Source organism: Solea solea, chromosome 11 (genome assembly GCF_958295425.1).
Source record: "Solea solea chromosome 11, fSolSol10.1, whole genome shotgun sequence".
Taxonomy (NCBI): Eukaryota; Metazoa; Chordata; class Actinopteri; order Pleuronectiformes; family Soleidae; genus Solea; species Solea solea.
In genome coordinates, this window is record NC_081144.1 from 27,290,294 (window position 1) to 27,317,079 (window position 26,786).

The 26,786-nt window shown below is 41.4% G+C and overlaps 1 protein-coding gene across 1 annotated transcript in view; it reads left to right on the top strand.

Moving 5' to 3' along the window:
• Window positions 1-222: 222 nt before the first annotated feature.
• zbtb46 (zinc finger and BTB domain containing 46) overlaps window positions 223-26,786 on the top strand; it is a 78,135-nt gene continuing 51,571 nt past the window's right edge. The window contains exon 1 of the mRNA XM_058643006.1: window positions 223-473. The gene's annotated coding sequence lies outside the window, so the exon portion shown is untranslated. The remainder of the gene's footprint in view (window positions 474-26,786) is intronic.

Sequence of the window (26,786 nt, forward strand, 5' to 3'; positions counted from 1 at the left end):
GATGCTGTGTCTCATTTCCTGACTTTACCCAGTGAGGGGGGGAAAGAGGGGGGGGGGGGGGGGGGATCCGAGGACACGGAGGGAGAGAGAGAGAGAGAGAGAGAGATTGTAGAAGGAAGGCGAGATAGACACGAGAGAGAGAGAGAGAGAGATGCACAGAGTAGGGGGAGGGAGGGGAGAACCAGGAGGGGGAGGCTCCTGATACCGAGACACGGGAAACAGAGAGAGAGAGAGCTGGTGGAGAGAGGAAGAAGAAGCCCGGGGAGTGGGAGAAGAAGAAGAAGAAGAAGACGGGGGGAATAAAGACTTGAAGACAGCGAGCGGAGGACAGAGGGAAGAGAGGAGAGGACAGTGTGCCCTCCCCCTCCCCCTGTCTGTCTGTCTGTCTGTGTGTCTTCTCTCCGGGCTGTCACAGCACATTTGGACTCCGACGGAGCGACACCGCGTCCAGTCCAGACCGCATGGGGTAACAGGTACGTCTCCGTGCGTCTCCGTGCGTCTGCTGCTGCTGCTGCCGCCGCTGCTGCTGCTGCCGCTGTCACTTCCTCATCTGCGCTGCCTCAACAAGCTTTTCCTATAGATATATATCTATATATATATATACACACATATATATAGATAGATATTTATATCTATATGTATATATAGATATATAGATATACAGGTATACGTGTGTGTGTGTGTGTGTGGTTAATATGTGTGTTGATAGTTGTGTGGTCGCACAGGTTTGGAGACGCGACACAAATGCAACTCTTGCGTTGACCACCGACTATATTAACTACTATATAAAAGGCCTTTCTGTTTCTTTCTTTCACAATTTAAAATAAAATACAATATATATATATACATATGTGTGTATATATATGTATATACGTATATATAAATATACATATATATGTATATATGTGTATGTATATATTGTTTTGAATAATAACGGGCGCGTGAACGGCTCTGATAACAAAACACGAGTACAGAGTGAAAGTCAGTGGTGTACCTGCACACTGTGACAGCCGCTGTGTCTGGAGCCGCTTGTTGATGTTTGGTGAAGGAACTGTCACTGTTCTCACACACACACACGCACACACACACACACACACGCACACAGCTTCAGTTCATATCTACTTTATAATAAGTCTGAACAAGTGCTTTTACACCATGGAAACTAAGATTTGACAGCTTACAGAGATAGTTTGTAAACAGTGCATGAATTATTTTTTATATTAAGGTTTATATTATTACTGTTATTATTATTATTATTACCATCATAATTATTATTATTGTCATTATCATTATTATTATCATTATTATCATCATTAGTGTTATTATTATTATTATCGTCATTATTATTATTATTGTCATTATCATTATTATTATCATTATTATCATCATTATTGTTATTATTGTCATTATCATTATTATTATTATTATTATTGTCATTATCATTATTATTATCATTATTATCATCATTATTGTTATTATTGTCATTATCATTATTATTATCATTATTATCATCATTATTGTTATTATTATTATCATCATTATTATTATTATTGTCATTATCATTATTATTATTATTATTATCATTGTCATTATCATTATCATTATAATTATTGTTATTGTCGTTATTATCTTGTACATTCTCTCTCTGAAAAGTCATTATATTTTCTATAGATGATCACTGTTACTTTTGCGTGTTTATAATTTTGTATTTCTCTGCTTTTCAAATGACTGACTCTGGAAGTTTTGAACAAGAATTGTCTTGTGGTCGAACAGTCAGTTCATGCACAAATGAACATTCAGTGTATTATATCTACATGTTGCCTTAACTACTTTCGGACATACTGTACCTTGCAATGTGTCCTCAGGGTTAGTGTCACTATTGTTATTATTATCATTATTATTATTATTATTATTATTAGTAGTATTATTTCAGTGCATTGGTCCAGAGATCCTGGTGAAGCATGTCCACCTCTTTCTAGATGTTCTCTTGTGTTTTTGGGTGATTGTGTTGGTGTTGTCATGTTCACACATAGGCTTCACACAGCTGATGATGGTGCTGCGTGCGGCAGAATATTCAGGCAGACGGGAAGATTCAATATGAAAGCAAGAACAATATGAGGGTTTAAACCCTCCTCCTCCTCCTCCTCCTCCTCCTCCTCCTCCTCCTCTGTCTTTCCTTCTTCTCCCCTTGTTTAACCTCCAGAAGGGGGAACTCTCCAGCTGGATATTTGTGCTGCGTCAACACCCAGCCCTCGAGTACTACCAGACAAGACGGGGGGTGATAGTGATAGTGTGTGTGTGTGTGTGTGTGTGTGTGTGGAGGTACCGCTGATCACATGTGATGCTGCGTTGAGAGTTGAAAAGTGTGGCGTCAAGTGTTCCCTGTAGCTGAAAGCGTCTTTTCTGTTGCTCCTTTTTGTGTGTGTGTGTGTGTGTGTGTCTGCCCTCTGTCACCGGTCAGCTTCGTCCTCCATTTTCCGCTCTGCTGCTCACCGTGTGAGTGGGGAACAACCCCGCTTCTCTCCTTGTGTGTGTGTGTGTGTGTGTGTGTGTGTGTGTGTGTGTGTAGATGCACACTGTGTGCCTGGCTGTCAGGTGACATGAGATCTTCACCTGTGTTGCTTCCTCTGTGTGTGTCACGCTCTCTGGGCACTGAAGTTAGATTCTTCTGAACTCTTTGAGAGATATCTGTCATTATTACACCTTGTATTTGATGGTCACAGTGTGAAGTTAAAGCTGATGCGAGAGGAGGAAACCAACACTGTTGGAAGCAAATGAAAGCAGAGACACCACTTAAATAGCAGAAATGTTCTGTACACAGGTTAACAACTTTCTGAAAAACAAGTTCCTGAATCTGAATCACTACCAAATATGTTTTTTTCAATTTCCTGCTTGGGCTATAACCTTCAACTCCTGAATATTTCATCCAAATCTGTCATTAATGTTTGTGCACAGACACAAACGTAACCCTCGACCACGGCAACAGTACAGCATGTGCAGGAGCTGCTATAAAAATGTAAGGCTTTCTTATTTGTTGTTGTTTTAAACTCTCAGGCGACGTTCACACTCTTAATTTGACATTAACACTACTTTTAATTTAAAAATACATTTATGTTGCTGTGGACGTGCCTGCCCATACACACTACTCTGGGTTTGCTTCAGTGAAACTTTAGTGTGTGTTTTATAGACAAAGTTAAGGGTCTGGATTAGGGGTGACTGTGACTGGAAGGTTGTGGGTTTGATTCCTGGCTCTGCTAGTCTACATGTTACAGAAGTGTAATGCTGAAACTGAACAAGATCACATTACGTCACAAAATGTCACTAATAAAGAGTTTTGTTGCTGTTTTTGTGATTCATATTTGTTTGGTCACGCGTGCCGAGCAGCCTGTGATTTAATTTGGACGTGTGTGCCTCTGCATGCCTTCTGATATGGAGCTGAGTGCTGCATCCATGGACAGCTTGTTAGAGCTAAGCATTCTGCACTGTTTGACACGGGCTAACTGGATCTGTGGGATTAGGGGACCATCCAGTGATTTTTCCAAATTGTCTTAGGTCTCATTGGATTTGTATGGTTGTTTTGTCCTTCCAAGTCCAGAGTTAAGGGTTGGCACTTCATATGATAAACCTCTAAGTCTTTGACTGTGTAATTCAGTTACTGCAGGCTTGTGTGTGTTTGCACACTGTGTAACATGTACTGTACATGAGAAGTTGTTCTTTGGAACGTTAAAGGATAAAAAAGCTGCTCCGTAACTTCTGACTCAAACTCCTTCTCGAGCCATTACCACAGCGTTCATGCTGCTCTGGGTGAAGATGCATTCTCTTCTAATGGGGCAGCATCACATGGTGCTGAACTGCAATCACGAGCCAATCAAACTGCTTAAATACATTCAATTCATTTATTTAAGTACGCACCGCGTTGCTAGTTACGACCATTCTTCAAAGTTTGGAAAATAAAATATTAATTGTCTAACAATTCTGTGACTGTATATTCTGTATATTTGTGACTACATATAGCTGCACATAGAGACAAGAAGAATCTGATCTATTATAATAGTAGTTAATATGTGAACACATTTGTTTAAAACATTGTTGTTTTTTGCTGTAATGGTGTTATTAAAGGAACACTTCAATGATTTTGAAATATCTTCTTCTCTGTTTTGTGAGATGCATCCTTGGCATTTCTTGGTCTGGGGCTGGATGTTAGACACGCCCACAGGGACCTCATTCCCAGAATGTAAACACGTTTCCGCTAACAGTTACGCTAACTGGCTGAGTCTCAGCCTGAGCCTGAGCCTGAGTCTGAGTCTCAGCCTGAGCCTGAGCCTGAGTCTGAGCCTGAGCCTGAGTCTGAGTCTCAGCCTGAGCCTGAGCCTGAGTCTGAGCCTGAGCCTGAGTCTGAGTTCATTGACATTTATGCTACTGTAAGCACAGATAATTAGCATCGCTAACGTTGTGCTCGTTGTTCTGTAGACTGTACTATCACTTAATAACAAATAACATCTTTCCAGTGGTGAAGTGTTCCTTTGTTCTGACCACGGCAAGTACTCAAAGTAATCATACTTGTACTGGAAGTATAAAATCATGTTGTGTACTTGTAGGTGCCGTGGTCCTTTGAGAGGGAGTAGCATTATCATTTAAGAGCAGTGAACATCAGTGTGTGTGTGTGTGTGTGTGTGTGTGTGTGTCTACACCTTCTCCATCTGGACGCTCAGCAGGGAGAACATGATCCAGACCAAGTGAGAAGGGGGAGGGGTTTAAAAGGGGGAGGGGTTTCAGCGAAATCGGCTGAAAAATGGAAAGAACATATTAGCTGTGTGTGTGTGTGTGTGTGTCGAAGCTTGTGTCGTCGCTCATGAATGGACTCACTTAAGAGTGACTTACAAGTTTGTTCTCAGTTATGAAGTTTGTGTTAGTTGCAGGTGTGAGAAAGTGAGTGGAGTCTGGAGCGTGTGACACGTACACTTCTGCTGTGTTTGTGTCTGTATTGTGTGTGTGTGTGCGTGCGTGTGTGTGTGTGTGTGCGTGTGTGCCTGCTGGTGTGTAGGTGGTGCTTAACGATCCCTCGCAGGTTGTGGGCTGATCTGCGTGGTAACGGGTTTAGTCGGCATCAACTTGTGCAAACCCTGGGGAAATGGTGCTCTGGCCTCTCACACACACACACACACACACACACACAGAACACACGACGACATTGACGTTTATTTGAAATAAATCAAACAAGCGCTCTGATTATTCTTAAATGTGAATATTATAACACAGTTATCACTCAAACGGAATCATTGTGGTTTGTGGACAAATCAAGACATTGGAGAACATCGTCATCTGGACCAAAGGATTCATCATTTAATGGAGAAAATAACTAACACATAATGTCACTATTGATTCATCTGTTAGTTGATTTTACAGTTATTAGTAGTTTCCTTAAAATCAACAAATATTAATATCCCCAAACCTCAAAAAATGTCAATAGTTTGCAATTCATTTATTGAGTGATTAATCAGTGTTCATTTAGTGATTAATCAGTGTTCATTTAGTGAGTGATTAATCAGTGTTCATTTATTGAGTGATTTTTCAGCATTCATTGAGTGATTTATCAGTGTTCATTTAGTGAGTGATTAATCAGTGTTAATTTAGTGATTAATCAGTGTTCATTTAATGAGTGATTAATCAGTGTTCATTTAGTGAGTGATTAATCAGTGTTCATTTAGTGATTAATCAGTGTTCATTTAGTGAGAGATTTATCATTGTTCATTTAGTGAGTGATTTATCAGTGTTCATTTAGTGATTTATCAGTGTTCATTTAGTGAGTGATTAATCAGTGTTCATTTAGTGATTTATCAGTGTTCATTTAGTGAGTGATTAATCAGTGTTCATTTAGTGATTTATCAGTGTTCATTTAGTGATTTATCAGTGTTCATTTAGTGAGTGATTAATCAGTGTTCATTTAGTGATTTATCAGTGTTCATTTAGTGATTTATCAGTGTTCATTTAGTGATTTATCAGTGTTCATTTAGTGATTAATCAGTGTTCATTTAGTGAGTGATTAATCAGTGTTCATTTAGTGATTTATCAGTGTTCATTTATTGAGTGATTAATCAGTGTTCATTTAGTGATTAATCAGTGTTCATTAGTGAGTGATTAATCAGTGTTCATTTAGTGAGTGATTAATCAGTGTTCATTAGTGAGTGATTAATCAGTGTTCATTTAGTGAGTGATTTATCAGTGTTCATTTAGTGATTTATCAGTGTTCATTTAGTGATTTATCAGTGTTCATTTAGTGAGTGATTAATCAGTTTTCATTTAGTGATTGATTAATCAGTGTTCATTTAGTGTTTAATCAGTGTTCATTTATTGAGTGATTTTTCAGCATTCATTTATTGAGTGATTTATCAGTGTTCATGTAGTGATTAATCAGTGTTCATTTAGTGATTTATCAGTGTTCATTTAGTGAGTGATTTATAAGTGTTCATTTAGTGATTTATCAGTGTTCATTTAGTGATTTATCAGTGTTCATTTAGTGAGTGATTAATCAGTGTTCATTTAGTGATTGATTAATCAGTGTTCATTTAGTGATTAATCAGTGTTCATTTATTGAGTGATTTTTCAGCATTCATTTATTGAGTGATTTATCAGTGTTCATGTAGTGATTTATCAGTGTTCATTTAGTGAGTGATTAATCAGTGTTCATTTAGTGATTTATCAGTGTTCATTTAGTGAGTGATTAATCAGTGTTCATTTAGTGATTTATCAGTGTTCATTTATTGAGTGATTTATAAGTGTTCATTTAGTGATTTATCAGTGTTCATTTAGTGATTAATCAGTGTTCATTTAGTGATTAATCAGTGTTCATTTAGTGATTTATCAGCGTCCTGTAAGTTTGAGGGCGTTTAAATGTGAATATTTTGCGGTGTCTTTGCTCCCCTGTAACAGTAAACTGAACACTCGTGCTCTGATGGATTGGTTTTAAAAAAAGTCGGAAACTGATTTAATAATCGATTAATCGCTGCAGCCTCAACTATACTTCATTCTGCAGTAACACAGGGGGAAAAACACAAAGGCTTCTCATAGAAACATTTATCTCCAGTTCACAATGTTATACTCCACTCGTGTCTCTCTCTCTCTCCCTCCCTCCCTCTCTCTCTCCCTCCCTCTCTCCCCCCTCGGAGCTCACTTGTTAATGGGAACACCTGTTAGTCTCGCACACTGCAAAATGAAGCGTTTACACTGGCGTGTACATATCTGACATGACGCAGCGTGTTGTGTCTCTCCAGAGTTGTTCTTGTTTCTGTCTGTCATGTTGTGAACATTATCATTCTCACATCTGATTCCGTGTGAAGAAGCTTGTTTGGCACACAGTCATCCATGGATCCATCCTCCCATCCCCCTGCAATCCTGAATACAGGTGTTCCTTATCCCCATGGGGGTTACATGGATGCTGTGGGGGATGTGTGTGTGTGTGTGTGTGTGTGTGTGTGTGGATGTCACAGCTGAATTTAAGCCATGCTTGTCTTTCCACTTGTTCCATGTTAATATTTCTCCCATAATAGAGCTGCAACTAACCATTATTTTCATGATCGATGAATATGTTGATTATTTTCTCGATGAATCGATTACTGTTTGGTGCACAAAATGTCACCAAATGTTTCCCAAACCTGGAAATGATGATGTTCTCAAATGTCTTGAAATCTCAAAACTTGTTTTAATTCTTTGAAAAAACACTCAAACTGATCAACTGATGATCAAAAAATGGTTGACAATTAGTAGTCGATTAATAATCGATGAATCAAGTAATGGTTCCATCCACAGTTGTCAAGGAAAGCAATAAAATCATTGGAAAATATGGAAGAAAATTTACAGTCATCAATGAAATTGTTGCTCAAAATAAAGGCTGATTTTTCAAGCTGTCAATGTTTATTATTGTGAACACATGATGTGCAGTCTTATAATACACAATGATTATTAGCGTCATACGTTATCATGTAGCATTTATGACATTGTCACTCATCAGCATGTCTTGTTCTCTAAAGAAGTGGTCACCAACTGGCGGCCAGTGGGCCAACACTGGACCGCCAGCATTAATTGATTCATTTTAAACATTTAAAAAAAAAAGAGAAAGATTACAAAAGTCATGCAGAATTTAGATAAAAGGTTAAATAAAGATATGATGTTTTGGCCCATGGGGACCCACTTTTTAAAGATTGATAGTAATCATATTTATTATACTGAATACATTTGTGAAATACAGTAAATGAAATGATGGACTGGTGAACTGTGCAGGGTGTGACCCGCCTATCCCCCTGTGATTGGCACAGCTTTCCCCGTGACCCTCATGTGGAGGATAAAGATGGATGGATAAAAAGTTCACTTATAAAGAGTCATTTAACACTTCTTTAATTTTAAGCCAATCATTTGTGTTCCAGCAAAATTTGAACATATTTACAAGCAATTCCATTCTTTCTAACACAGTTAAAATATCCTTCATTTAACATTAAAAAGAAATAAAGCAGCATTATAAACATAATAGCTGTATGTTATGCATGTAATTAAATGCATTAAATGTGTTATGCATTAATACCTGGTATTATCTGTAATGAACGAGAAATCATTCATTGTGATTTATATAATGATATATCAATAGAAAATGATATAAAAAAGAATCGCCCAATAAGCCCTGACCTTTCAGTATCCCTTGTCCCTTCATTTGAAAGCGTGTTTTTCCAGCATTGGGAACATTAAGCACAAAAATCACATGAAATCACATGAAATCACATGAAATCACATTGTTTCTGCTACAGATACGACTCTGAAGTGTTTGAGTAGCGACAAAGGAGAAGTGTAAGTTTAGTTTGAAAACTGTGGGGCAGCGTTTTTGCCTGGATGGACCAAAATTAAGATGTTTGAAAAAAATGTGGTTAACTGCAGCTGCTTTGTGATTGGCTGTTAGTGATTCTGCATACTGCAGCTTTAATGTCAAATGTTTTCAAATCTAAACCTTCTGAAAAAAGTGGAAAACATTTTGAAAAACCTAGAAAACTCAACGACATAAACTACGTTTGTTTGTTTGTTAAGTAATTTTAAAATGAATGAACTTACTTTATGTAGGTGTTAGTAATAGGTGTAGTATAGTATTTTATTTATTTATTATATTATAGTTTGTCAAGCATTTTCTGTTGACAGTGTTAATAAAGAGATCATCTCATCATGTATGAAGCGTGTGATGCTGAACAATAACCTTTGTTTAATGTCGTAGCTTGTTGTGATGCAGCGGTGGAGGACTGGTAAACCAGAGAGAAAGAACATTTCTCACCTCTTTACTCCATCTTTTGAGTCTATTAAGAACTTTGAGATTTAGACATGGACAGAAAATGTCTTTGTTGGAGTCTGGTTTCTTCACACTGCTGAAAGCTCTGGATAAGTATAGTTGTTAGTGGTTATTTTCCCTTTGAAATAGTTTGTCTTTTATACGCACAGTGTGAGTATTTGATGAGAAATTGAGTGGCTTTGAGCAAATACATCTTTAGAAACTGTCAACTAGCCCCAGGCTTTGGCTGCTGAGTGATTTCCATATCAAAGCTCAGGTGATCGGGAGAGCGAGAGACAGGAGGCAGGAGGCAGGAGGCAGGGGGGAGAGGGAATGTGAAGGAGAGAGAGAGAGAGAGAGAGTGGGGAGAAGGAGGGTGATGAAACAGACATCCACTCCACAAGAGTTTCAGTTTAGTCTGTGTGTGTCAGCGCTGTCTGCCTCAATCTAAACCCCTGCATTACACAAACACACAGGAGGAACAGTTGGAAAGACTCACACACACACACACACACACAGTGTAACATCTGACCCACACGCTTTGGATCCCTGTTTAATATTATTACTGAGGCATAAAACCATCGTTTTCCCTGGAAACATTTCCCTTTTTTTTGCTATAACATATCAGATCTGACCTTAGATGTCGACTCTCTAATTAATGGAGTTTGCAGCTTTCAAAGGTGTGTGTGTGTGTGTGTGTGTGTTTTAAAGATGAACATTATCCCGCTTTGTCGAGTTTCACATTGCAGGCGTGGACTGTGGCTAGAGTGCTAAAGTGCCGCTAACAAGGCCTGTTTAACATTCTCTCCCCTGCTCAACACACAATTATTCCACTTGGTTGCCATTAACATGTACAGTAGAACTGGGCTTTTAATTGGCTTGATATGACTAATGCCAGATCAACTTGGATTTGCTAATTAGTTTTTGCTTTAAAAGTGCCATCAGGACATGAAATATTCATTGATGTGAGGTGGAGCAGCGACTGTGGGTGGTATTAGATGGATATTAGAGGCTGGCTGAGCCAACCTCGCGTTGGCCTGTTGTGGTTGGTTATTCATACTTTTGGGTGAGGTGTTGGTGTTGGTTTTTTTTCTTTTTTTTTTGCTCATAATTTTCAAACACCCACACATGCAAACACATACACAAAGCCACACATTCATCCCACACGCACGCACGCACACACACACACACACACACGCACGCACGCACACACACACACACACGCACACGCACACACACACGCACACACACACATGCAAACACATACACAAAGCCACACATTCATCCCACACGCACACACACACACACACACACACACACACACACACACACACACGCACGCACACACACACACACACACACACACACCACCTCCATTCTCGGCATCACAAGGCCACTTCTTTCCTTTCTCTCCCCCACCGTTATTTTCACCTCCCTTTTTTAAATCTCCTCCCGCTCCTCACCTCACCTTTTTCTCCTCCCCCCCGTCCTCTCCGTGCCCTCTCTCCTCCCTGTCCCAGCTGTATCTCCCTTATTCTCCTCCACCTTCTCCTTTCCTTTTCTCCCTCCCACTCCTTAATCTTCCACCTCTCCTCCTCCTCCACCCCCTTCTCTGCTGTAAGTGGGCCAGGTGCCTCCTGTGGCCTCCCCTACTCCATTTCTCATTTTTACCCTTCCCCTACTCCCTTTCTCATTTTTACCCTCTCCCTGCTCCGTTTCTCCTTTTATCCTTCCCTGTGACCCTTCAGCTTATATTTATACACAGTGTTAATGCAACAGTTAGCAGCGGTGGACGTGGACGTAGACTCCACTCGTTCTGCTCAAACCACTAATCTTTCCTTTGCCTGCATGAGCTAAACCCACGTTAGACTAACTTCACCCTGCGTAGTTTGCGGGTGGTTCATTGGGGTTAGTGTTACACTAATATATATATATATACATATATGTGTGTATATATATATATAGATCACGCCACATACTTGACACCTGTAGAGGATGTTTTTTTTCTTCATACATAAGTTCTGGACGTGTTCCAGTAAAGTGAAATAGAAATAATGACCCTCTATTGTCGTTATAACATTGCTAACACAACAGATCTAATGGTGGCCTAAGTCTTCTGCACAGTACTGTATGTTAGGACTTGCTGTGTGTGTGTGTGTGTGTGTGTGTGTGTGTGTGTGACCTCTGTGCATGTTCTGACCCCCCCCCGACCCCCCCCCCCGCACTGGTCTCTTCTGCGGCTTCTCTTTATGAACTAGAGATGTGAGTCCTGGTCTCTGAGTGACAACAGAAGTGGGTAAGTTCACATCCGCTTTTCAGTGGTGGGTGAGACACAGACTCCCCTGTTCAGCCCCCCAACAGTTGTCTCACTCCCAGTGTTTACACCATCATGTTTTTTTCTTCTCCCCCCCCCCCCAACCCACACACACACACACACACACACATTTTCTTTTTTATTCTCCTCTTTTTCACTCGTTGTCGTTTTCTTTGTCTCTTGGGTGGCTCTTCCTTTTCACCCTCTCTCTCTCTCTCTCTCTCTATTTCACCCCCTCTTATGGGGGGGGACCTGATACTGGCGCTGCCTCACAATGTGGGAATGTGTGACTTCTTCTTTAAAATTAGGTTTCTAAGGTGGGTGTTGTCCTTAGTGTGTGTGTGTGTGTGTGTGTGTTCATGATAGTCCACACACACACACACACACACACACAGTGTCCTTCCCTCTCTGTGATGCCACGCCACCAGTTTGTGTGCATTCATTTTCACTTCCCTCCGTGGCTGTAGGGCCTGTAGCCTGTGAGCTATGGCGACGATGAATGTAAGTCAGCAGGTGACAGTCACATGTCTAACTGCATCAGAGTGAGACAGAGGGAGACAGAGGGAGACAGAGGGAGACTCAGGACAAGTGAAAATCCAGGTGAGGACATTTATCTGAGGACATCGCTACAGAATCCTTGTTTCAGACATTTTCTCCCTTAACTTAAATCTTGATCGTAACAGGATGACTTCAAATATTTGATTCTTAAAAACCACCATTGTCTTATTATAATATCATAATCTCTATCTCATTATTGCAATATTCTGGTCGTGAAATAATGAATAATGTAGTTTTGACTTTATAAATTGCCACTTTGCACAATTTGTCGTCTTTTATTTTTGCCTTTTCTAATTTTTCTATGATATTTTTATTTTTGCTTTAATATTTATTTGTTTCTGCTCGTGTTTTGCACACGTGTGTGAAAGCTACACCTCATTCTGAATCTGAACTTCATCTATATTGTTATTCTGTTTTATTTAGACATTTTAATCATTTTACATAACACGTAACATTTCCTGACAAATATATAAATGTGACAAACCAATAACAGACGATGTAGGATACAATAAAAATAAAATAAAATAAAATAAGAATAGTTAGATATTAATAAAAGTGACAGGCAGAGGAGTAAATAATAGCTAAGCAGTCATTTATTACTGCTTAGTCAGCTGCAGACTTGCCGTCATTCGCTCCTAATTCAGTTTTTGTAACTCGTGCATGTTTCCCACAGGTCATGTCTTAAAGAACAAATCCTTACAATACAAATCTTTTTTGACATGTTTTAAAAACAAAGATCACAAATCAAATTGGAATAAATGTGGACGTGAACAGCAATGTGATGTCATTTCCTGCTGGACACGCGTCATCCACGCCACTGCAGCACGACAGAGCCCTAAAGGCTTCAGAACGTCTTATTCTGTTAAACAGTGACTGACTTTCACTCCCTAACTGTGAACACTTGCTTTCAGTCTCACTTCCACCTCGTCTTCAGTCTAATACCATAAATCCTTGCTTTTCACCATGGTCATGATCTCATCAGTAATATCCAGTGTAACAATAACAATAACAATATTATAAGTAAATGGTGACATGAGATAAGATCTGATCATTATGTTGTGATAACGTGATCATTTTAAACTGTTTCAATTGGAGCACCTTCATTTGGACCCTCCCCTGAGTGCCACTGTTACCACTGTTAGAACTTAGTGAGGAGGTGGAGCTTGGTGAAGGGTCACGCCCTCAGCACTGATGCAGCATACAGATCAGTATGTGTGGTGTGTTCCATCCTAAAGTCTCATAGACAGAATTGAAACTCTGTAGCTTCAGTGCTACTTTGCTTATTTGTTCCACGCGTCTCCTCCTCCTCCTCCTCCTCCTCCTCCTCCTCTAACTACCCCTCTGCTTTCAAACCATTCACTGTCTCTTTTCTGACTCCAAAATGTGAGTCTCTCTATATTTAGATGCTCCTTTCCTCTCCCCTTGATTCCTCTCCCTTTATCTCACCTCTTCTTTCTCCTCCTCCTCCTCCTCCTCCCGCTGTTGAAGGACAGCTTCGCAAAAGCTCTCTGAGATTTATCGGCCTTGTATTGTCACTGTGTTTATTTTATCAGCTTGATGAGTGACAATGCTGCCTCGGGCTATTATACACACATTTGCTTTAGTAAACACTCTATATGTAAATGTCCACGCTGCTCCGCTGTACAGTTGGATCTGTGTGGATGTTACTTAGGATTGTTATGTTGCATGTTGAGGCCAAAGTTAGTGCATGTTTTTCCTGTTTGTGTGCTCTGGGGTGTTTGTGAATGTGATTATCCGGGTGTGAAGTCTCTCTTAATATTTGCACGGGGGGATGGAGGGCGTGTCTGGAGGGCGTGTCTGGAGGGCGTGCCTGTTGAACTTGTCGAGCTGAAGTACACACTTACGCTGCGGCGTCTTCTTTTTCTTCTTCGCTCCCCTCTTTGCATGAGCTCATTGTGTGGATTTGTGAAAGATGCCTGTTTGTTGTCTGACAGTTACCCTCACACACACACACACACACACACAGACACACACACAGACACACACACACAGACACAGACACACACACACAGAGAGGACACCCGCCTCGGGACCACCAGCAGTGAGTCACTGGCGTTCAGTCGTCCACTTACACATTTTGAAAAACAACATTTACACATCCACACTTGTGTTCATGTGTTCATTGTTGTACCACATGTTCATTTCTTTGACATTCCCCCCCCTCTGGTACCCCTTTGTTTCATTTCCTCCTTACTGCTCGTGTGTGTGTGTGTGTGTGTGTTGTCTGAGACCTTCAGAGCCGGTGGCTGCAGTCAACGATACTGTGTACTGTGTACTGTGTGTGTGTGTGTGTGTGTGTCGTGTTCAGCTGAGTCGTGACAGGTTGCTTTTTTTCAAAGTGAAAGGTTTTGTGTCAAGAACCTTGAAAGGATCTGTACGGACACACACACACACACACAGTCTGATTTCCATGACTTCAGAGGACCTTACATTGAGTTACATTCATTTCCTGGAGACTTACTCTCTCTTATTTTAACCCTATTTTAACTCTAATGTAAACAGCTTTAGAACGTGAGTAATACATGGGACAAACACTGCTTCAAGATGCATTCAAGGAACCTCTTAAAACATATGAAGAACTCTCAAGTTAGAACTGGAGTTCACTGCGTTTTGGTTCACAAGTGAGAAACATGAATGTATCCTGGGTTAGCCACTGTTAGCGATAGCAGCCGACAACGAGGCTCAACATGTCTGTGGTTCAAAAGTAAACAGTCGTATGTCAGCGAGGTGCAGTGAGGTTCACGATGTACAAATATATGAACCCAAAATACAAGCTTGTATTTCAAATGTGACCGTAGTTGAAACATTGAGTTGTTTTAAAAGCTTGTAATTATGCTTTAAACAATTCCACACTGTTCAACAAAAACAAAAGAATATTTATTAATATAAGGTTAAATTCCAAGAATATCTCCGTCACTCAGTTGTATAAAACGCCCTCTGCAGAGCATGCAGTGCAGGGATGTGCATCTGTTTGTGCCTATGGGGCTCAGCACTGCCCCCTATCAGTGCGGCACGGTACTTTCTGCCTCACCCTGTGCATTTTCAGACTGTGTAGTACATGTATAATCAAACATGCACCAGCTTCAGTCAGAGTGTGTGTGTGTGGCACAGCTCATCACTGCCTCACCTCACTGTTAACGTGTCATTTCAGCCATTTTGACCAGAGAAATGTTGAACATTTATATAACACTCAGGTTTCTTTTGTCACTGTTAGTATTTTACTTGTCATGATGAGAGCACACGTCACTCTGAAGTGCTGTTCATGGTAAAGTAGCTGTGTTTGTTAGGTGGCAGCTGAGTTCAACAACGCCCCCCGAACTGTGACTGATGTGATGTATACCACATACACACAGCTGAATGATCTGAGAGCCAGGTATTTAAGCAGAGCCTTGTGTTTGGAGATTGATAACTTTTATTTTCTTTCCTTAGTCGTTCGCATCGATCATGTTTGTGTGCATTCTGTGTTTTAGAAAAGGAAAAAGAGCTAAAGGTTGTGTTTCTGTGGAGAAATGGTGATTTTTGCCCTCATTTCAAACTGGTAAATGCTCTGTGTTTATAAAGGGCTTTTTAGACGTGATGTCCACTCATAGCTGCTTGAAACTTCAGCTTTTGCCATTCTCTCCGCGCGTTTAGGAGAATCCACTAAGGTTTTGGCTTTTTATCGACATGGTACGGACCTCTTTGGGAAAATGATGATAGTCCAACCTCTCTTTATATTTCTGGTCGTTGTCCTCTTCTTGTATGTGGTTAGAGTTTATTTGCATTATTTGAAAGTACACAGCGCACAAGCGTAGGCCACATCCACGCAGAAACAGTACCAAACCAAAATGATCTTTTTCTTTGCAGGCGGTTCTGTGTGGACGCAGATATTTCCTGGAACCATGTCGTCTTTTTGGGGAACGCTGTAGTACATATGCCAGGACTGTACCAACACACAGAAAAGAAGACATTGTACACATTACAGATATAGTAACAGAAACAGAATAAACAGAGTCAGGGGAAAGAAAGGGAAATAAGGTGTGTAGATGACTTTGTAATCCCTGAGCGCAGACCTCCCTCACATAATCCCAGGCAGGTTTTCATGGCATCGTCTCTTTCGACCAAAACAAGAGCGTTTGGTGCTACAGGGAGCATGCTGTGGCACGGTGCTCGCCTCTGTCCACATGCACCACTGTAGATGCAGAGTATGACCCAGGCATCAGCAAAGTAATGCAATCATTACAGAACATGACCTTTCAGCTTCTCCCTCTCTGGGGTCACCACAGTGGCTCACCTGCTCAGTGATCCACATATTTGATTTGGCAGAAATCTTACTCCTGAGCTTGGGACCAGCACAAGGAGGACGCTGGAATAACCCAATCAGTGGGAATAGGGTATCTTGCTCAGCCCTTGACATGTTGGGATTGGCACCAGGACAAGTTCCCTTTCAAAACTGAACTGCCCCGTCTACATGGAACGCTGTAGACGGGGCACGTCTCGTAGCTCTGGGGGAATTCAAGACAATTATAAAAGACAGAGAAACAAGCTCAATAGGTTCTTGTGATTGCACTGTGTCATCATGTTAATCCCACTGTTGTTGTCCTGCAGTGTGTGAGCGTATTTTACTCGTGTCTTGTGTGTTTGGAGTAACATTCTGTGCTTTTGCTGCCGTCTTGGCCAGGTCACTCTTTTCAATCTCAATGGAATTTTACCTGCTTAAATAAAAGGAATAAATAAATAAATAAATATATAAAATAAAATAAAATAAATAAACAAATAAATAAATAAATAAATAAATAGTAGGCCATGGGCTTGCATTGAATCTAGATTTTGGCCATTGTCACATGACTCCACCCTCCACCACTAACATTGCTAAAATCAGCTCCAGTGCATTCACTTCCTTTAAGAGTTTTCACTTCTCTGTGCCGTGCAGGTATATGTTTGTCATGACATGAGACTCAAATGTGAGTAATTATGAGGAACGCATTCAGTATTTGGTTATTCAGAGTAGCTAGGAGATGACTGATGATTCAAAAAGTCAAACTTAGTAACTAACAATCCTCTTCTCGCATAATTTAATCATCAATCAAACATTTATATTCTTTTTTGGGCTTTTTTATGAAGGCGATGCATCACATCCACATACACAGTCTGTCTGTGTGCGTGCTGTAAGCTTTGATGGATGAACTGAAGATTCCTCTGCTGGTTATTTGAGGTTTGACTGACAGTTCTTAGCTTACACAGAGTTCATTGGGGCTCCTCCCCTGTTTACATAGGTGGCTGGTCGACTTCTCTGCTAACAGCAACACCTGTTAAACAAAAGACTCCCTGTCTCACCCCCTCCCTCCCTGTCTCACCCCCTCCCTCCACCTCACCTTACACATTCTCCCATCCTTTATTTCCAGCTGCTGCTGCTCCTCTATCAGTGTTTTACAGTCTTCTCCTCTGCGCTCCTGCCCCCCCCTCCTTCCCCCCCCCCTCCAACAGTGGTAATGAGATGTTTCATTATTTGGATTTCACAGCTTTTAATAGAGAGAGAATTTAGGCTAAGCCCTGGGTCGTCAGTCAGGGAGTTACCATAGGAGACGTAGCAGGCTGAGGGACAGAGAGACACATGTCTCACAGGACGCTGGAGAAAAGGGGAAGTGAGCGGAGGAGGTTGGTGGATGGGTTGATGTGGCATTTATCATTTATCATTTATCATTTATCTATCATTTTATTTAGTCCTTCCTATGAGAGAAAGTCATGTTGACGCTGACATTAGCGCTCTGACACAAGTCGCACCTTTTTCACTGTCACTGGCAGATAATCCCAGACCATCCTTACGATGGCCGCCGGATTTCCACAAGATCCCTCTCGGCTTAACACCTGTGTGAGTGAAGGTGAGAGGACGAGGTGAGTGGACACAGTCTGTGGCTGTCTGTGTGCTGACAGAGCACAGAGCAGCGTCAGCACACAGGCCACAGTTGTTAGGAGGTGTTCCCGTGCAGAGGATGGTCCAGGTTTGGTTTTTGAGGCAGTGGGTGCAGGGTAGAGCTGAAGGGGCAGGATGAGGGTGGTGAAGGGACATTGTACTAAGTCTCTCTAAGCCTCCTGGATCCTCTTTGGTCCCTCTCCACATGACACGGCTGTCCTTCTTTCAGCCAATCTCTGGTCCACATTGGTTTCCTTCTGGATGGCAGCCAGAGAAGCAGACAGTGGATACAGGACAGAGCGGAGAGTTAAAGGTGCAAAGTGTGGCGTGATTGGAGCTGCTGGAGGAGGGTGGATGAAGTGAAGGTGAACAGATGGAAGGTGTGTGATAAAAGAAACAAGAGCAAGCGCCACACAGAAAGAAGCTCAACATGAATGAGGGACAAACACGAGCGCCACTATATTTCTGACAAAGCAGTCTAATAGCATTGTTGCATTATTTTATTTTTCCTAATTGCACTAGGCCTGCATGTGTGTGTGTGTGTGTGTGTGTGTGTGTGTGTGTGAGAGATGGGCTGCCTCCCTGGCTTGTCCCGGAAGGCTGCCAGCTCTGTTGGATTGGGGATTAACCCCAGGATAATGGCCTTGATGCCCAGTTGAGTGGAAGCAAAGCTGTTTAAAAAATATTGGCTTTTGGAGTCATTCTCGCTTCTCTTCCTGTCTCCGTCTCCTTCTATCTCTGCTGCCTTTGCTGTGTGTGTGTGTGTGTGTGTGTCTCTTTTTAAAGGTCCACACACACAGAAAACAGGTTTAAGACAATCCACACAAGTTGTTCAATTGTCGTTCAAAACATCCACATCCACACAAAACCTGTGTTTTAGGAGCTCTAAAATGCAGGTGCACGACCAACATGCTGCTCTGGGAAAACCATAATGTCACAATCTCATTGCTGTCTTGCTCTTGTGTTTGCTGTCGTTATCTTTGTCGTTGACATCTTCGTCTTCTTGTGTTTGGAGATTGATAACTTTTATTTTCTTTCCTTAGTCGCCCTCACACTTTATCATTCGCATCCATCATGTTTGTGTGCATGTGTGTGTATTTGTGTGCATGTGTGTGCATGTGTGTGTATTTGTGTGCATGTGTGTGTTTTAGAAAAGAGCTGAAGGTTGTGTTTCTGTGGAGATAAAGACCTTTTTCCTCGATTGACTTTAAATATCGCTTCATATCAGCGTAACTTCATCCTGAATGAAACATTTACAAACTCTCCATAACACACTGGAAAATATGGAAAACAATATTTCAATCTAAATGAAGTTAAATGTTAATTACTAGTTTCATTTAAGTTACTAATATGGAACATGAGTTTTATTTTGGGGAGCAGCTGTCTTCTTTGACATGATCATTTTAATTAGTATATTCTTTCTGTAATTGTGGTGGAAAATGCATTTTCAAACAAACCAACTCTTCATTTTCTCTCTTCTTTGTTTTGAAAAGTAAATCATTTTATGCCGAACTATCACTCTCTATGCAACAAAAACAAATGTTGCCAAACTGGTACAAAATAATCTCGTATCTGAGAATCGGCGATACTTGACTAAATAAATGCCAAGTTGAATCTCAGCTGAAGTCTTCTCCTCCGTCCTTCACACGTTCATTCACTGACGATGGTCCCTGCTGATTTGAAGCTGCAGCGCCAAGATGAAAGTAGATGTGAAAGTGAGGGAGAGTGACAGGACGCTTGATTTACTTCCTTATCACGCCTCTGAAAACATCATTTTTATGGGTACTTGAGATCATGTAAAAATATGTAAATACAACAATGAGATGTAATCATTGTATTAAGATGACAGGGCAAACAAGTGCATGCATTATTAAAACTGCACATTATTCAGGATTTTATGAAAAGCTCATCATTCTCCACAAAATTATGACTTTAATGAGAAATAATAATGTATTGCTAAATAACAATAGTCGGGTGCAGGGAGCAGCTTCCATAGCAACCTGTCCTCCATCTTTAACTCCCTTTGCTTCTCCTCGTCTTCTTTTACTCCTTTTTAAATGGAAGAAATCCAAGTTTTTCTTAAACGAAATGTTAGAATAATATTCTGTGGTGTTTACAACGTTCATCATGTGATCAGAACAGTAGCAACACTTAGAATTAAGAGACAATCCAAGTCAAATAGTCTGATTATTGCTGTTTCTCATATTATTAAGGTTAATCATGTTGTTTAGTCTAAATCTGGTTCATTTATATATTATTAGAATATTATAATGTGTATATATACAGTACTGTGCAAAAGTTTCAGGCACCACCAGCTCTGTTTGTTCTGTCTAATTCTGTGATCGTGTGAATTTGGAATGAAGTGATGCGACTTAAAGCTGCTCTTATATATTAGTGAGCTGTCAATGAGTTGAACTCATGCTACATGTGTATGTCATGCTCAAGCATGTGTTGAATAAACCTGCTGTAATAGAGGTTTTTTACAGCAGATATTTCTTTCAATCAAATAGTAGAACAAACACAGGATTTACCAGTAACATGAATGAAGGTTCCACTCCAGTATTCACAGAGCTGTGTTATTGTTCTAGTGTAAGTGGAGATCACGCTGGCCTAAGACTTCTGCACAGTACTGTATATATGTGTATATATATACATATGTATATACTATTAGAATATTGCTGTTTATAAACACAATCAATGAATATAGAAAGTGAGGCATACACCAGGTGATAATGATCAAAGACAGCCACTGTTAATAAAGAAAATAGATTTCTGTGCATATGCAAAGAAAAAACTGCCTAAAATGACTAACGATGCACACGCACACACAGTTGTTTTTTATTTATTTTTATTACAAAATCCCATTAAGTCTATTTTTGTTCTTTCATTTATTGATATGTTTTATTTTTTAATTTACATGATGGGCTTGGTGAACTCAGTTTGACATGCTCGTCCAGGCAACGCCATTTTATCAAATAATGAGCAGAAGTGTTGCATTGGCTGGGCAGCAGGAGGAGGAGGAGGAGGAGGAGGAGGAGGAGGAGGAGGAGGGCAATTTGAATGTCCAGTGATTAGCTGAGGGTGGCAGCACACTGGCAACTCAATAATAATCCTTCACTTTGACCAACTAGAAATAGCTTTAATACAAAAGTAAAACTGAAGCCAGTTTTAATAACAGAGTTTTATTTCTTAAGGAATGTTATTTAATCGTGAAAAGAAATTCTTTTTGAATGTGGCATTTGGTGCCTTGCTCAAGGGCACATCAGCCTTGACCCGCCCCAGGGTTTGAACCGACAACCTCTGGGTGTATTAATAATATTAGTATCAGCAGATATACTGACTCATGATTAAAACAGTAGGCTGCTACTTGACTCCTCTACAACTATTTGAGACATGAGTATGAAAAGTATTCTGTTCATGTCACGACAACAGAGACTAAAGTCGTAACAGTCTCCGCTAGACTCGCTATGACTCGGCTGAAGGTTGTGACCCCCGACTGAACCGACTTTCAGTTTCATTTCACACGTTCGCACTTAACCTGAATGGGCAGTGTTCAAAGACTCTATTGTGAAAGCTGTAGTGGAGAGCTGTGGCTCCAGGGCTTTAGGTGCCTCAAGGGGCGGTAACCCTCGAACATCGTGGTGGACACCGGTGGTCAGGGAAGCTGTCCGACTGAAGAAGGAGTGTTTCCGGGATATGTTATCCCGGAGGACTCCTGAGGCAGTTGCAAGGTATCGACGGGCCCGAAGGGCGGCAGCCTCTGCTGTGGCAGACGCAAAGCAGCGGGTATGGGAGAAGTTCGGAGAGGACATGGAGAAGGACTATCGGTCGGCACCAAGGCGTTTCTGGAAAACCATTCGGGGCCTCAGGAGGGGAAAGCGGGGGACCATCCAAGCTGTGTACAGTAAGGATGGGACACTGTTGACCTCGACTGAGGAGGTAACCGGACGGTGGAAGGAACACTTTGAGGAACTCCTGAATCCGACATCTGCACCCTCTGTGGTGGAGGCAGAGAGGGAGGCTGATGGGGGATCATCGTCAATCTCCCTGAGGGAGGTCACTGAGGTGGTTAAACAACTCCGCAGTGGCAAGGCCCCAGGGGTTGATGAGATCCGCCCAGAAATGCTGAAGGCTCTGGGTGTGGAGGGGCTGTCTTGGATGACACGTCTCTTCAACATTGCGTGGAGGTCGGGGTCAGTGCCAAAGGAGTGGCAAACTGGGGTGGTGGCCCCCCTTTTCAAAAAGGGGGACCTGAGAGTGTGTGCCAATTACCGGGGCATCACACTTCTCAGCCTCCCTGGTAAGGTTTACTCCAAGGTACTGGAAAGGAGGGTTCGACCGGTTGTCGAACCTCAGATTCAAGAGGAACAATGCGGATTCCGTCCTGGTCGTGGAACAACGGACCAGCTCTTTACTCTTGCAGGGATCCTGGAGGGGGCCTGGGAGTACGCCCATCCAGTCTACATGTGTTTTGTGGACCTGGAGAAGGCGTATGATCGGGTTCCCAGGGAGATACTGTGGGAGGTGCTGCGGGAGTATGGGGTGAGGGGGGCACTACTTAGGGCCATCCAATCCCTATACGCCCAAAGTATGAGCTGTGTCAGGGTTCTCGGCACAAAATCAGGCCTGTTTCCTGTGGGTGTTGGCCTTCGCCAGGGCTGCGCTTTATCACCAATCCTGTTTGTGATTTTCATGGACAGGATATCGAGGCGTAGTCGTGGGGGAGAGGGGTTGTGGTTTGGCGGGCTTGAGATCACGTCGCTGCTTTTTGCAGATGATGTGGTCCTCATGGCTTCGTCGGCCTGCGACCTTCAGCGCTCACTGGATCGGTTCGTGGCCGAGTGTGAAGCGGTCGGGATGAGGATCAGCACCTCTAAGTCTGAGGCCATGGCTCTTAGCAGGAAACCGGTGGATTGCCTTCTCCGGGTAGGGAATGACTCCTTGCCCCAGGTGAAGGAGTTCAAGTATCTCGGGGTCTTGTTCACGAGTGAGGGGACGAGGGAGCCGGAGATGGGCCGGAGAATCGGAGCGGCTGGTGCGGTACTGCATTCGCTTTACCGCACAGTTGTGACGAAAAGGGAGCTGAGCCGGAAGGCAAAGCTCTCGATCTACCGGTCAGTCTTCGTGCCCATCCTCACCTATGGTCATGAAGGTTGGGTCATGACCGAAAGAACGAGATCGCGGGTACAAGCGGCCGAAATGGGATTCCTCAGGAGAGTGGCTGGCTTTTCCCTTAGAGATAGGGTGAGAAGCTCGGTCATCCGGGGGGAGCTCGGAGTAGAACCGCTGCTCCTTCACGTTGAAAGGAGCCAGTTGAGGTGGTTCGGGCATCTGGTGAGGATGCCTCCTGGGCGCCTCCCAAGGGAGGTATATCAGGCACGTCCAGCTGGGAGGAGGCCTCGGGGTAGACCTAGGACAAGGTGGAGAGATTACATCTCCACTCTGGCCTGGGAACGCCTCGGGATCCCTCAGTCGGAGCTGGTCAATGCGGCTCAGGAAAAGGAAGTTTGGGGTCCCTTGCTGAAACTGCTGCCCCCGCGACCCGGCCCCGGATAAGCGGAGGATGATGATGATGATGATGATGATGACGTTCGCACTTTAGTGAAACCAACTCAACCTTTTGAATAACATATTCCCCTCCAATCCTTATATCGTTTATCGTATATGAGCATATATAACGTATATGAGTATATGAGTATTTCAGTATATGAGTATGTCAGTATGTGAGTATATGAGTATATCAGTATATAAGTATATCAGTATATGAGTATGTCAGTATGTGAGTATATGAGTATGTCAGTATGTGAGTATATGAGTATATCAGTATATAAGTATATCAGTATATGAGTATATGAGTATATCAGTATATCAGTATATGAGTATATCAGTATGTGAGTATATGAGTATATCAGTATATGAGTATATCAGTATATGAGTATATGAGTATGTCAGTATGTGAGTATATGAGTATATCAGTATATGAGTATATCAGTATATCAGTATATGAGTATATGAGTATATCGGTATATCAGTATATCAGTATATGAGTATATCAGTATATAAGTATATCAGTATATGAGTATATGAGTATATCAGTATATCAGCATATGAGTATATCAGTATATCAGTATATGAGTATATGAGTATATCAGTATATCAGTATATGAGTATATCAGTATATCAGTATATGAGTATATGGGTATATCAGTTTATCAGTATATGAGTATATCAGTATATCAGTATATCAGTATATCAGTATATGAGTATGTCAGTATATAAGTATATGAGTATATCAGCATATCAGCATATCAGTATATGAGTATATCAGTATATGAATACATGAGTATATCAGTATATGAGTATATCAGTATATGAGTATATCAGTATATCAGTATAAGAGTATATCAGTATATCAGTATATGAGTGTATCAGTATATCAGTATATGAGTATATCAGTATATCAGTATATGAGTATATCAGTATATCAGTATAAGAGTATATCAGTATATCAGTATATGAGTATATCAGTATATCAGTATAAGAGTATATCAGTATATCAGTATATGAGTGTATCAGTATATCAGTATATCAGTATATGAGTATATCAGTATATCAGTATAAGAGTATATCAGTATATGAGTGTATCAGTATATCAGTATATGAGTATATCAGTATATCAGTATATGAGTATATCAGTATATCAGTATATGAGTATATCAGTATATGAGTATCTGAGTATCTGAGTATATCAGTATATCAGTATCTGAGTATATCAGTATATCAGTATATGAGTATCTGAGTATCTGAGTATATCAGTATATCAGTATCTGAGTATATCAGTATATCAGTGATATATTCAAGATCAAGAGATCAAGAAGTTTTTATTGTCATTATGAGGACATAATGACATTTTTGCAGAGACTCCCGGCTTGAGGTATTGATATCCGATATTGGTTTATCGGATATCTGCAAAAAGTCCATAGCAGCAGCTTTTGCATAAATATTGAAGTTGTGTGATGATCATGTGTTTGTGGTTATGCATGTGCTAACCGTTCACGGTCTTCCTCATACAGTCAACATCCTTCACATCCAAACACCCTGGAACGGCCTCATTACACCTTGTAAAATGTTCAACCTTCCAGTTGAGAGACGATCGCTCGACGCTCCCCTTGACTCCTGTAGTTAATTAATAAAGTGTAAAAAAATGTGACATGTTTGAACAAATGTAAGGTTAGCAGCGTGTTATTTCTGGTGTTTGTCGCTCGCTGTAAACTCGCTGTAAACTCGCTGTAAACGTCAGACGAGTCGGCGGAAACAAAAGCTTCGCTCTTGTGTCGCTCTGCCTTTGATCCAGAAGGACCTTGTGCTTTCTCCCAGTCGCTCCTGTGCGGTCAAGGAGGCAGAGAAGTGGCTCGGAGGGACAGTCTGCATGAGGAGATATGTATATATATATATGTATACATACATATATATATATATGTATGTACACACACTAGTGTGCGTGTGTGTGTGTGTGTGTGTGTGTGGTAGGGTGAGTTCTGGTGGCGTTACTGAAACAACCCTCACAGATCATCATCAGCTTCTGATGACATTTCCCTTGCTTTGACTTTTTCTTCCTCTAAAATTTGGTTGTGAGCTGAAAAGTCTTTTTTTCTGTGTGCTGCTCTGTGACGTCCTGAGAGCAGCTTCAGTTCGTGTGTCCTTGGTGAGAACGCTAATGCTTTGAATGAGACAGAAAACGCTCGGCCTCTCTCGCTCACTCTTGATTGTCTGACAACTTCATTTTCCCTTACTTTGCCATCTTGTGTCAAGTGTATATTTGGGAGGGAGAAAAGAAAAGTGGGCTGTAAATCAAGGCTACACAAGTGTTTGAGCCGGAGGGAGGTAGTGGGGGTTTTGGTCCCAGCTGATCATGGTCCTGCACTTTCTGAGGAGCTGAAAACAAAGAATGGAAACAGGTTCTTGTGGTCGGTGTGTATGTGCTGCAGGTTTGACTGGACTGTGGAGGACCAAGTGTCATGTACAGAGAACATGAAGTACATGAACGTTCACGAATGTTCACGGGTGTTCACGAATGTTCACGAACGTTCATGAATGTTCACGAATGTTCACAAAGGTTTATGAATGTTCACGGATGTTCACGGATGTTAATGAACGTTCATGAACGTTCACGAATGTTCACGGGTGTTCACGAATGTTCACGAACGTTCGTGAATGTTCACGAATGTTCACAAAGGTTTATGAATGTTCACGGATGTTCACGGATGTTAATGAACGTTCATGAATGTTCACAAACGTTCATGAATGTTCACGAATGTTTATGAATGTACATGAATGTTCACGGATGTTAACGAACGTTCACGAACGTTCACGAATGTTCACGAACGTTCACGGATGTTCACGAATGTTCACGAATGTTCACGAATGTTCACGAATGCTCACGAATGTTCACGGATGTTCACGGATGTTCACGAATGCTCACGGATGTTCACGAATGTTCACGAATGTTCTCGGATGTTCACGAATGTTCACGAATGTTCACGAATGTTCACGGATGTTAACGAATGTTCACGAACGTTCACGAATGTTCACGAACGTTCACGGATGCTCATGAATGCTCACGGATGATCACGGATGTTCACGAATGTTCACGGATGTTAACGAATGTTCACGGATGTTAACGAATGTTTATGAATGTT